This window comes from Danio rerio, chromosome 13 (assembly GCF_052040795.2).
Source record: "Danio rerio strain M-AB ecotype USA chromosome 13, GRCz13ab, whole genome shotgun sequence".
In the NCBI taxonomy this organism is placed as follows: Eukaryota; Metazoa; Chordata; class Actinopteri; order Cypriniformes; family Danionidae; genus Danio; species Danio rerio.
Window position 1 is genome coordinate 26,965,054 of NC_141033.1, and position 12,799 is coordinate 26,977,852.

A 12,799-nucleotide genomic window follows, 5' to 3' on the forward strand; every position below is an offset into this window, starting at 1 on the left:
TCATCCATTTTGATTCAACGATTCAGAGAATCACTTATTAAGAAAGATGCCATCACCTTCTAGAGGTTTTAGTAGTTTTGTGGCACAGAAAAAAATCCCCAATATGTAATATGTTACACCTCTAGTCTACAGTTGAGTTATTTTCGCTCAACCTTATATTGTTTCATACTCGATAATTATGACTCATTCTTCTCTGGAACCAACAAAATTACTTTTAACTATATCTTTGTATTTTCCCTGTTATTATTGATAATTGAAAGTGAAACTAAAAATGTACTAATCAAATTTATTTCAGTTTTAAAAATTACTAAACATGAGCCTAAAATTACGTTTACATGTATTCATTTGGCAAATGCTTTCAACATTTGGAAAACATCTTACAAACATACACTCTGTCACACACATATATCCATCTGTATATACAGTTGAAGTCAGAATTATTAGCCCCCCTGATTTATTAGCCCCCCTGTTTTTTCCCCAATTTCTGTTTAACGGAGAGAAGATTTTATCAACACATTTCTAAACATAATATTTTTAATAACTCATTTTCACTGACTGATTTATTTTATATGTGCTATGATGAGAGTAAATAATATTTGACTAGATAATTTTCAAGACACTTCTATACAGCTTAAAGTGACATTTAAAGGCTTAACTAGGTTAATTAGGTTAACTAGGCAGGTTAGGTTAATTAGGCAAGATATTGTATAATGATAATGATATAAAAAATAGCTTAAGGAGCTTATAGCTTATAAAAGGGCTTTTAAAAAATTAAAAATGGCTTTTTATTCTAGCCGAATTGAAACAAATAAGAATTTCTCCAAAGGAAACAATATTATCAGACAAACTGTGAAAATTACCTTGCTTTGTTACACATCATTTAGTAAATATTAAAAAATAAATAAATAAAAAATTCACTTGTACATAGATAGATGGATAGATGGGTGGATGGATGAATGGAAAGACAGATATATAAAATAGAATAGAGGGTGTTAGTTATAGGATTGTTGACAAAAAAAGATGAATCTTTAGGTGATTCAGCTGAGATTAGATAATTTAGATGATTCAGATTATAGAATCAGCTGACGACTCAGACAACAGTAGCAATCAAAATCAACAAAAGAACAGTATGGAAGTGATATGACTAAAATATTTTGTTGTTCAACATAAAAAAAGACATGTAAGACTTAAGGAAAGGTGAGTAGAGGCCTCTTTACACTAAGGACAAAATCTAGAGTTACTAAAAATCATTTTAAAAATAAGGATGGCAGAATCCCCAAAACAACCATAACAACAGCACAGAGGAACGGATTAGCAGCCATTAACAGGCATCAGAATCCTTCCTGCTTTAGCAAGCTGGAGAATTTACAATGACAGATGACAGACACTCATAAAAGCAGAACATCAAGTGTTGATGTGTGGACCCGAATATTCATTCATTCATTCATTTTCTTTTCGGCGTAGTACCTTTAATAATCAGGGGTCGCCACAGCGGAATGAACCACCAACTTAACCAGCATATGTTTTACGCATCAGATGAACTCCAGCCGCAACCCAACACTGGGAAACACCCATACACTTTCATTCACACACATACACTACGGACAATTTAGTTTGTTCAATTCACCTACAGTAAAGCGCATGTCTTAGGACTGGAGGAAACCAGAGAACCCGGAGGAAACCCATGTGAACACGGGGAGAACATGCAAACTCCACACAGAAATGTCAGCTGTTCATTTAAAAAAATTACATTTTGTTTTCTATGATTCTTTTTAATTCTCAAGTTAAAAATGAGACACTTGCACATCATACTATAAGACTTGTCCAGGAAATAAAGCAGTTTTTCATTATTTGCTACAGTGACTCATGTGTTTTTTAATGGATGCCCACACTGTTCGTGCCATGCTCAATTTTCCTTCCGAAGAGCCCGTTTTTGGGAGCTTACAAATGATCACACACTGTCACCACATATATAAGAGATGCAAAGCAGGAGGAATCCAGACAGAGACAGAAATGGGACGGGCCGCGCTTCCTTGCTTGTAGTTTTGGGGAACAAAGGGGATGTTGTAGATGCCGCCCAGTGGCCAGCACTTCGGCGTCCTGCAGCACCTCGACTGCTCACTGAGCCATTTCCTGTTTTTGACCTGAAATCTTTATTTAGAAAGCCCTTCTGCTCGGCGCTCTCCTCCTCATTTATAACAACATGCAGACAGGCAGAGGAACGTGGATTCACACCGCCGCTTACTGTCTGTCGCACATCTGCTCCAGTGGTGTTTTTGTGCTGCTGTTGCAGATACAGGGGAGTGTTGGTACTACATGAGTGTTTTTATGAGGAAATGTTGATTTTTTTGTATCGTTGAGATATATCAGTAGATTTTATTAATACTTTCAATTAGTTATTTTATGATATTTTAAGACTAAAATTTGAGTTTTGTCATGTGTGTGTGTGTAATTTAGTTGTTTTAATTTGACTATGGATTTTATTCATTTGAAGTTTAAATGATTTTTTTTTTGTTTTTGTCATTTTATTACATCAAATAAAGCTGAACCAAAATGAGAAATCGTTTTTGGCATACTTCAAGGTAAACTACAGTAAATGAAAAGTAGAAATGTTTCCTTTTTAGGTGAAATAACATAATTTTATCATATTGATTTTTTTGGATTTTTTAATAGATTTTATTAATATGCCTAATAATTCATTCATTCATTTTCTTTTTGGCTTAGTCCCTTTATTAATCTGGGCCTCAGCGGAATGAACCGACAACTTATCCAGCATATTTGTCTTACGCAGCGGATACCCTTCCTGTTGCAACCCATCACTGGGAAACATCGATACACACTCATTCACACACATACACTACGAACAATTTAGCCTACTCAATTCACCTAAAGCACATGTCTTTGGACTGTGGGAGAAACCGGAGCACCCGGAGGAAACCCACGCCAACACAGGGAGAACATGCAAACTCCACACAGAAACGCCAACTGTCCCAGCCGAGGCTTATAATAATATTTATTTAGATTTTTTACTTTAGTTTTAGTCGCCACATCCAGCAAATCAAGTTTAAACTAAATGAAAATAAGAATGAGTTTTATTATTTTGATTAATTTAGCAGTGAGATGAAATAAGGTGAAGATAATGTGTTCATTATTAAAACGACAACCTTTTGTTTGCTGTTTTTGTGATATTTATCATTTTTTGTTTTTAAAATGCCTATATGTGACAAAAATCTTGTCGCCTACCCAAGTTTTAGGAACAACAAATAATAACTTGACTTCTAGTTGATCATTTGGTATCAGAAGTGGCTTATATGAAAAGCAAAGCCTCTAGATTACACTTATTTTACCAAAATAAAATATGATCATGCCTTGATTTTTAATTATTTAATTAGAACAGAAAGGTCTGACTTTGCTTTGACAAAAGTCTTCTCATTTAACAAAAATAGTGTACAGTATAAAATATAAAGTCATGGTGCAGTGGAAAAAGAATTAATATTGTGTATGACTCCCATGAGCTTGAAGGACTGCATCCATACATCTCTGCAGTGACTCTAATAACTTATTTATAAAGTCATCTGGAATGGCAAAGAAAACGTTCTTGCAGGACTTCTAGAGTTCATCAAGATTTTTTATATTCATCTTTAATGCCTCCTCCTTCATCTTAGCCCAGACATGCTCAATAATGTTCATGTCTAGTGATTGGGCTGATTTTTCCTTCACCAAACTTGACTGATTTTTGTGAGAATCTTGGGTCCATGTGGGTTCCAATGGATCTTCTGCAGTATTTGTGATGATTGACATGCAGTTCAACAGATGATTCATCGGAAAAAAATCCTTCTGCCACTTTTCCAAATGATCAACTAGAAGTTATTGTTTGTTGCTCTTACAACTGGGATCGACGACAAGAGTTTGGTCAGGTAGTGTAGTTCTTAGAACAAAGTCAAATTAACTGCCTTTCAGTTTATGTTTTCTTCATGTAAAATGGTTTAAGTCATATGTTTATCAACTGTAATAACTGATTAATTGTTTTATTTAATAAGTACCTATCTACTTGTCTGTCTGTCTACCTATCATTTCTGTTATTTAGTTATTTTAACAGGTTAAACTTAATGAAAATGACAATAATTTCCATAGCTTAATTAATAAGACATTTTGTTCTAGTTACCTCTGTCTTGACTTTAGATGTTTACTGAAGTATTTATTTTTTTGCGTTGTTGTTTTTGTTTTTACAGTATGCCAGGCTTTCTCTATCATTGCAAAGGGCAGCATCCTGAACTGACTTCCCTAAATCTGAACACGCTGCAGGCTTAAAATAAAGGCTAATTTCCAAACACACTGGCGATGATGGTGAATACATGAACGCTGCACACCGTGCGGATTTGTGCCTTGTGTTATTGCAGCGGTGGCAATAAATTACACTGCATTGCTGAACTGTGCAAACTGTGTTAGCCGGTCCCCTTAGAGAGACACTAAAGTTTATTTATGTGTTTTGGATTGCGCATTTATTTTGGAAATAATGCTTAATTGCCACATAAATACAGTGGATCAAGTCTAAAAATAAGAGCAGACAGTGGTGCCGTTTTATTCAGGGATGATGCATTGCTGAAAAGCAGCGTGCCACTTTTATGATCTCATATGTCATCTTGTGTTCAGTTTAAACTGATGAGTGTATTTATATCTGGCAAAGCGATCATTTGGCCACTTTTAAACATTTACAGAAAGACGCATTTGATTTTATCTTGCATGTGTGGGCCAGAATTTGCCAACAAGATTTGTGAAGCCGTTGCCTGCTGTTTATTATCCATTTGAATTGTATTGTTTTATCTGTTAATGTGCAGAAATACAGTATGTGAGCCATGCAGTGCTTTTCCCTGCCATGTGGTGGCATTTTGAAAGCTCACTGCCTCCATAAGAGCATCATCAGAAAGGTCATACAGTAGCTGCTCTGAACAAGGGTCAAGCATGCGTTTTGCACTATAAATTGCTCATCCTTTCTGATTTTTTTTTACATGCAATCTATCTTGTATTGAACTATAACTATTTGCATGGCAGATTACACTTGATTACACTCAGTTTGTTTGTTCCAAAAAAGAAACGTATGACACATCTGGTCCTGAGTGCTGTCGTGTAATGTTTAAATAGTGTTCATTAATAATAATAATAATAATAATAATAATAACAACAACAATAATTATAATAAATATTTTTTTTATAGCTCCTTTAAAAGTAACATCTCAAGGCACTTTAAAATGTGCAGCAGTAAAAGACACAAGGAAAATACAAAAACACGTAATAATATAAATAAAATAAAAACACATAAAATTATAATAATAGATCTAAAAATCATATAAAAGTCCAATAAAGTCAAATAAAAGCTATCCTAAAAAAGTAGGTTTTAGGAGATGATTTAAAAATACTAAGGGATTCTGCATTGCGAATATCATAGGATAATTTAGGTGCCAATGAAGAGAATGCTACCATATATTTAAGCCAGGGTGACCAGCATACATAGGAGTGTATGGGATTAAACGCTTTGGTAAATATTGTGGTGCTAGACCATTTAACAAGGCCTTGTTGGCAAGTATGAGGATGCACAATGTTTTCCCCTTATACAAAAAACTGAGCATTCCTTAAAATTTTGAAATAACATTTGGACTACAGCATAGCACAAAGACAAGTAAATAATCTCATTTGTTTTCAGTTTTAGCACAAACCGTCATGTTGACTGCATTCCTCATGCTCATACTTCAACCCTGTTACACAAGTGATCAGACGTATTTTCCAGTGACATTTTACAACAGGTTTGGTTTGATAACATTTCTTAATGCAGTCCTTAAATTCTGTTTTACAACATTTATTAACCTTGCTTTTATTAATGTTAGTTAGTAATACGATAATAATGCATTGTCATGTCAGTTCTCATAGATAGTTCACCCAAAAGTGAAAATTCTGTCATCATTTACTCATCCTTTTACTTGTTTCAAATCTTTATGGGTTTCTTTTTTTCTGTTGAATACAAAAGTAGATAGTTTGAAGAAAGCTGATAGCCTGTAACCATTGACTTCCATATTAGATTTTCCTATAGATATCAACGGTTACAGGTTATCAGCTTTTCTGAAAAAAAAAAACCTTCTTTTGTGTTCAACAGAATAAAGAAAGTCACTGATTTGGAACTACTAGGGGATGAGTTAATGCAGAATTTCTTTTTTGGATCAATTATCCTTCTAACAATGCTTTGTGAGATAATACATTGAGAGCTGAACATTTTTGTTGCTCCAATAATGCAACACAAATAGCACTTCTTTTAGTTATTAAAGTTTCATTGCAGATTAGGGTTATGTTGTAACTGTATCGTAATAAAAGCTTCAGCAATTATTGCAACAATTACATTTAAAATCCTCATGTTATACATTTTTTGTAATAAACCTATAGTAACAAATGAAATGTAATTTTACCTGCAAAAAATGCTATTTAGCCTTTTTTTTTTTTTTTTTTTTTTGCTTAAGGACGTTTTTACTAACCAAAAAATGCTTAATTTTAAGAGCTAGTCTTTATAAGGTTCAAAAGCGAGACAGACTAGATTACAGCAACTTTTCTCGGTCTCATTTCTTCAAGCCAATACCTGCGTGTTAACAGAGAAACTGTGACTGTGTCTTCAAACCTCCAGAGCAGCCTACTTAATTTCTCCGCGTTAGACGTCAACTGAACTGACGCAGGGCTCTCCCGGCGCGCTCTAGGTAGGCAGCAGGCTAGTATATGAGACGCAGCCCGAGAGTTAGTGGGTGGACGCGTGGAGGGAGCGCTTGCGTGTGTAGGGGCTGGACTTCACCGAGGCTCTCACTCGGGCTCCGTGTAGTCGAGCTCCAGTCCCACTCGACGTCATTCGCTTATGAAGGCGATTGTGTCGGTCATAGTGACTGACTCCGGGCTCGCGGAGAGTCTGCTGTCCTTTTCTCTCTCCACAAACTCGCGGGCGACCTTTTTCGTCAGCTGCGGGACTTTCATCGCTGCGGACTGTCCACGATAAAACAAAGATCCATCCCGATGCTTCAGTTTATTTCCCCGGCTGAAGTAGACGAGGTAAGCGCCAGCTTATATTCACGGTTAACTGAGATCATGTAAGTGTCGTGGCGTCACTGATGTTGCACACAGCAGAGGCAACAGTCATACATGTAGGCTATTCGTCTGCATTGTTGTCTGGCGGTCGCTGCTTCTTCTGAAAGTTCAGAGGCACGTCGAAACCCGAGGCAGAACCGCTCTGTGGACGAACTGACTCTACTGTTGAATCCAATTCAGCATGTTTCTTGATGTTTGTGTGTTTACTGATATTGAAAATTTAAATCCCGAAGAGCTTGTCTGTGGGACAGAGATCCAGACAGACAGATGCACTGAAAAAGGGATATTTTTTTAAAGAAATTGAGATAAAACATGATGTCGTGTTTAAGTGTAACTACACAAATTTCAACTCATTAAAAAGCTTCTTCATTTTAAGTAAATACAATGTGACAGCCTGTTCTTTCACTTTCTAGCCACTTTGAATTGAACTGCTGATGAAGTTGAAAGTGTGGAATTATTGTGACAGGTTAAATGAATGGAAACAAGATATTGTTACAGCCTTATGATAGTCTAGCTGTGTCTAGCTGTAGTCTGGCTGTGTGCAAAAGTTGCATGTTCACTTGGCTGTTGAGTTAGACATGATTTGTAAATGGGAAGTGTCTGAATGCATGGCAAATAGACATTGAATGTTTTTTATTTGCCATCTGCCATCTGATATCAGATAAATAAGTGTATTTGGTCACCATGGAACAAATTTACAGACTGGAAAATGGCAGTGGGGGATTGTGAGAGACAAGTCACTATATGACTCTTTATGACATTGACTTTATGTTGAAGTCTTTACTTTGCTAATTTAATTTAGCATTGCAATTTAAACTTAATTTTTGAAATCACATCCTGTAGTGGCATCATTTGCTCATCTTCATGTGGTTTACCTCTTTGAGTTTCTTTATATTTAGATATAGATATTTAGAAAAATGTTGGAAACTGGCAGCTAATATATACTTCAGTCACACATATCTTGTTTTTACTTTGGATGTCAAAGGCTCCCAGTTTACAACTTTCTTCAGAATGTCATCTTTTGACTGAAAAGGAAAGAAAACGAAACTCGCAAAAACTTGAAAGCACTTCGTAGTGAGTAAATGGTGGGTAAATTAGAATTTTTGCTTGAACTGTCTCTTTAAATTCATTGTTCTTTATCCTTAATAATATTAGAAGTGTGTGAAATCTGTGGCGTTGCAAAGCAGCAGTTATTTTGCAGTTGCTCTCCTTGTCAGACACACTGGCAATCAAAGTCCGAGTAACTCACATGCGCACACACACACACACTCACACTCAGTAAATTCAGAGGATCAAGGTCCAGTTGGATTTTCTAGTCAACGCATGGTTCACATTAAGAAAAGTAGATTGCAACTCCAGCTTTCGTCTGTCTGCTTTTTTTCTTTTAACAAAAAAGACTGACTCTGTGACATTTACATGTTGCACTCTTTGTTTACTCATCTTAAAATGTGCACTTCCTTCCTGCAACACAGTCACAGACATAAAATTAGGTTTTGTCCTTTAATGAATTACTAATGTTGTCACAAGCTGATTTTATTCGGTGTCCAGAACCCATCTATTAGACATTATATTGTTTATTAAAAAGAGTGGACATAAGAAAGCTACTGTATCTTGCGCCGTGCTCATATTAGGTTTATACAGCAAATCTTAAATTATTTGTGAGATGACACCTGTCTTTTAAATACAACTTGTTTTATTTACAAATAGTTTGTCTTTCAGTTTGTTTGGTCAAAATTAGATATGATAAGTTCAAGCAGTTAAAGGAGGAAGACTAATCATTTTTTGTTTATTGGTTTCATTTCACATCACCTGTTGCTTGAGTTTTATTTTTGTTTAAATGGTGTGTGCAGTTTTGTTGTATGTGCGTGTGCGTGTATGTGTATGTGTATGTGTGTGTGTCTTACGCCTTCACACAGTGCTCCAAGACTTCTGTCCCTCTGGTCAAACCGGTTTGAATTGCGTTCCTCTCTGCTACTATTTAGCTGTTTTTTAACAGGAGTGTAGCGTTAGGGAGACGTTTTAGAGAAGTTTAATCTGCCCTTACTTATATTGCGCGTAATTGTTTTGGGGGGGATTTGTTTTGCATTTATTGCAGAACATGTTAGGTAGTTAATCCAGAAGCAAAAATTAATTATGGAACTATTTTAGTGGCACACTTTTTAAATAAATGCAAACTGTTTATGTTTATGCATAGGACATCCTATGAGGTCTCCAATGTAATGTAAAAGCGTGTGTGTGAGTGCATGATATAGTGCTTTGTAACATTCAGTGCCTGTAGGGAAATCTGTAATGTGGGCTGTCCTGTTACTCTTGCTGACGTAAAGAAGCTTCTCGGAGTATGTGCCGCCTCTTTGCTGCTCTTTGAGACTGAGACCCACAGCTCTGCCTGCTATGAAGAGTGTCACCCACTTCATCTATGCTACATTTGGAGAGACCGCCATACAACTGCTGTTTTTTGCTAATAGATTGATAAAGGCTCCACTCCAATTGCACTGGCCAATTAAGTTTATATAAATAAGTATTTAAAAGCATGTTTTATAAGGAAAACATTTGTGTACATATTATTTGTGCATTAATACAGCAAATGAAATGTACACAAGCATATAAAAATAACAATAATGTTGCAAATGTACTCTTTAGTTTTATGTTTATCAAAGATTCCTTAATTAAAAATCACAAAAATATGAAGTGACAACATTTCATCATTAATGATATGACAGGCTGTTTCTTGAGAACAAAATCAGCATAATAGGTTGATTTGTGACATTGAAGACTGGAGAAATGAAAATTCAGCTTCATTATCACATGAATAAATTAGGCCTACTATTTAAGTCTGTATTAAAATAGAGAGCAGTTTACGATTGAAATTATTCACTTTACTTATGTTTTTACTGTAATTCTGAAAAGATAGATGAGTTTTTGCTTAGTAAAAGATAATTTATTATTTTACAAGATTTTAAAATATGCAGTTGAAGTCAGAATTATTAGCCCTCCATTGATTTTTTTTTTTCTCCATTTTTTATATTTCTAAAATGACGATTAACAGAGCAAGGAAATTTTCACAGTATGTCTGATAATATTTTTTCTTCTGGAGAAAGTCTTATTTGTTTTATTTCAGATATAATAAAAGCAGTTTTTAATTTAAAAAGAAAAAAAACATTTTAAGGTCAATATTATTAGCCCTTTAAAGATATATATATATTTCGATAACCTACAGAACAAACCATCATTATACAATAACTTGCCTAATTACCCTAACCTGCCCAGTTAACCTACAGTAATTAACCTAGTTAAGCCTTTAAATGTCACTTAAAGCTGTATAAAAGTGTCTTGAAAAAATGTCTAGTGAAATATTATTTACTGTCATCATGGCCAAGATAAAATAAATCTGTGATTAGAAATGAGTTATTAAAACTATTATGTTTAGAAATGTGTTGAAAAAAATCTCTCAGTTAAGCAGAAATTGGGGGGAAAAATAAACAGGGGGGCTAATAATTCAGGGGGGCTATAATTCAGACGTCAACTGTATATACTAAATATTGTTAGTGCTTATAGCTAGGCCCACACAGAATCTGCACGCGCAGAAATCCACAGATTTTTAGCCCATTTGATTTTATGTAAATCCTTGTGTTAATGTATGTAAATTTATATTTATTCAGTATCTAAATTCATTTCACTAATATTTTTTTAGATATATTACTAATGATATTAAAATGTGCATATTATTTATTTACAATACACATTGTAAAGTCTTTCTGTAGATATATTATTTGAAAGACTTGGTTTGTTTTCTAAACAAGTGGATCTAATTGGATTTGTATTGTAATCATTAAATAAAAGTTTTAAATATATTCTTTATATTAGGTTATTAGTTATGATACTCCTAAAATCATTCAAATCAAATCAAATCACTTTTATTGTCACATCATCAGCAGCACGTGTGATATGATGAGTGAATTCCACATAAATCTGTAGATTTTTTACAAAATTCTCAGCAGAAATAGCAAAAAAGGTCTGCAGATTCTGTCTGGCCCTACTTAAGAGTCATATTGGCCAAAAAAAGGTGACAAGCAAGACCTCATCTGCTAATTTGAAAAGCGTCAGTTTTTATCAGCTCTCTAAATTTAAATTTAGTCTAAATTTAAATTCTAAATTTTATTTAGTCACATTGTGAAGGATCATTTGCCTGATTATTAATCTTTGCTTTTATTACTCTTAATTTTATATTCTAATAAGCAGAAGTCCAGCAACAGATGCCTGAATGTTCACTATGTAACTTTTCAGTAGAGTAAAGGCAGACATTAAAGTAGACATTGGTGAGGTACAGTACAGATCCAGTATGCGTCAGTTGTACAGACGTTGTTTAGTTAGTTTTTAAGATGTCAGACGGTTGTCTGACCCCTGCAGCTTTCGCTTGGTGCTGTGTGAGAATGTAGCGTCTGGGCCTTCTCCATCTGTCTGTCTCAGTCGCTCTATGTTTACCGTCTCACACATCCCTCACTCTTCTTGTATCATTTCTCTCTCTGCCTTCTCCATGTCTGTATTGCTTCTATCCCCGAGTTGTTTCTCTCAATTTCTTCATCTTTTGGTTGCATGTTCAGTGTCAGTCATCATGAGTTCTCATATAAAAGGCTTAAAATTCAGTATTCGGAAGTTACAAGTTTATTTCTGTTGAACACAAAGGAAGATGTTTCATAAAATGTGAGTATTAAATACACTATACAAGTATCTGTTAATTAACAGTTTTCGTATTTTGTATTTTCCATTTATTTATGGTTGTGTATTGCATTATGGGAGCTTAATCTCCTCTCTGTTTACTTTGGATGTTGAAAATTCAACTCTACAGTTCAACAAAGTGACTTTTATTGACATTTTAGTAGTTTGAAATAAGATAATGTTTAATAAATAATATAAAGAGAAATTAAGCTGTAAAATGTACTGGCGGTTCATTGCAAGGTTTATTTTAGCATAATATGCAACATCAACTCAGGTATTATATCATTTTAAACTATTAAAAATTTTCATAAAAGCCACTTCTTTCTACTTTTTAAGGTTAAAAGTTGTCAGAAGAAAGGTCAAGGTCTCATATTGTGAATCAAAAGCATAAATAATAAAAAAAATAAATAAAAACATGAATCACAAAATACTGAAAACTGTTAATTTATGGAAATCTCTATATATAAACAGTCTTCTTTTATGTGTAACAGAAGAACTTGAACAGGCTTTGAACAACATGACACATGAATTAAAATATGACCATTTTTATTTTTGGGTGAACTATCCCTTTTATGGCACTTGATCTTTGCACTGCAACCAAGTACACAAAGTACAGTGCCCAAGTAGAGAGGATGGTGAAACATGTGCTTGAAATCTTTCTGCACAAGCTTGCAGACTGCAGAATTGAGTGTTTGTCTCGCTCTTCTCTCTCTCTTGTCATCTATAAGACTGTATTATTTCTTATGTGCATTACGTTCTAACTGTGGATAAAATCATTCACTTTCATTTTAAGTTTACAGTGTAGATTTATCTTTTGGGGAATATGGAACTAAAAATATTGATGACTCATCCTGAACTACACAGATTGTTTCTGTCCAATCGCATCTTTGGAATAAGAATGCCCTTTTCCTGTATCGACTTTCAAGAGATGTTTCATGTCAAACAAACATATTAATATTTAGTAATA

At 34.4% G+C, this 12,799-nt stretch overlaps 1 protein-coding gene across 2 annotated transcripts in view; it reads left to right on the forward strand.

Moving 5' to 3' along the window:
• sertad2b (SERTA domain containing 2b) overlaps positions 1-12,799 on the forward strand; it is a 69,480-nt gene that overhangs the window by 38,973 nt on the left and 17,708 nt on the right. Inside the window, 1 exon segment of one of the 2 annotated variants that reach the window (NM_212794.1) lies at positions 6,895-7,080. The exons of the other annotated variant lie outside the window; for it this stretch is intronic. The gene's annotated coding sequence lies outside the window, so the exon portion shown is untranslated. 2 annotated transcript variants of the gene reach the window in all.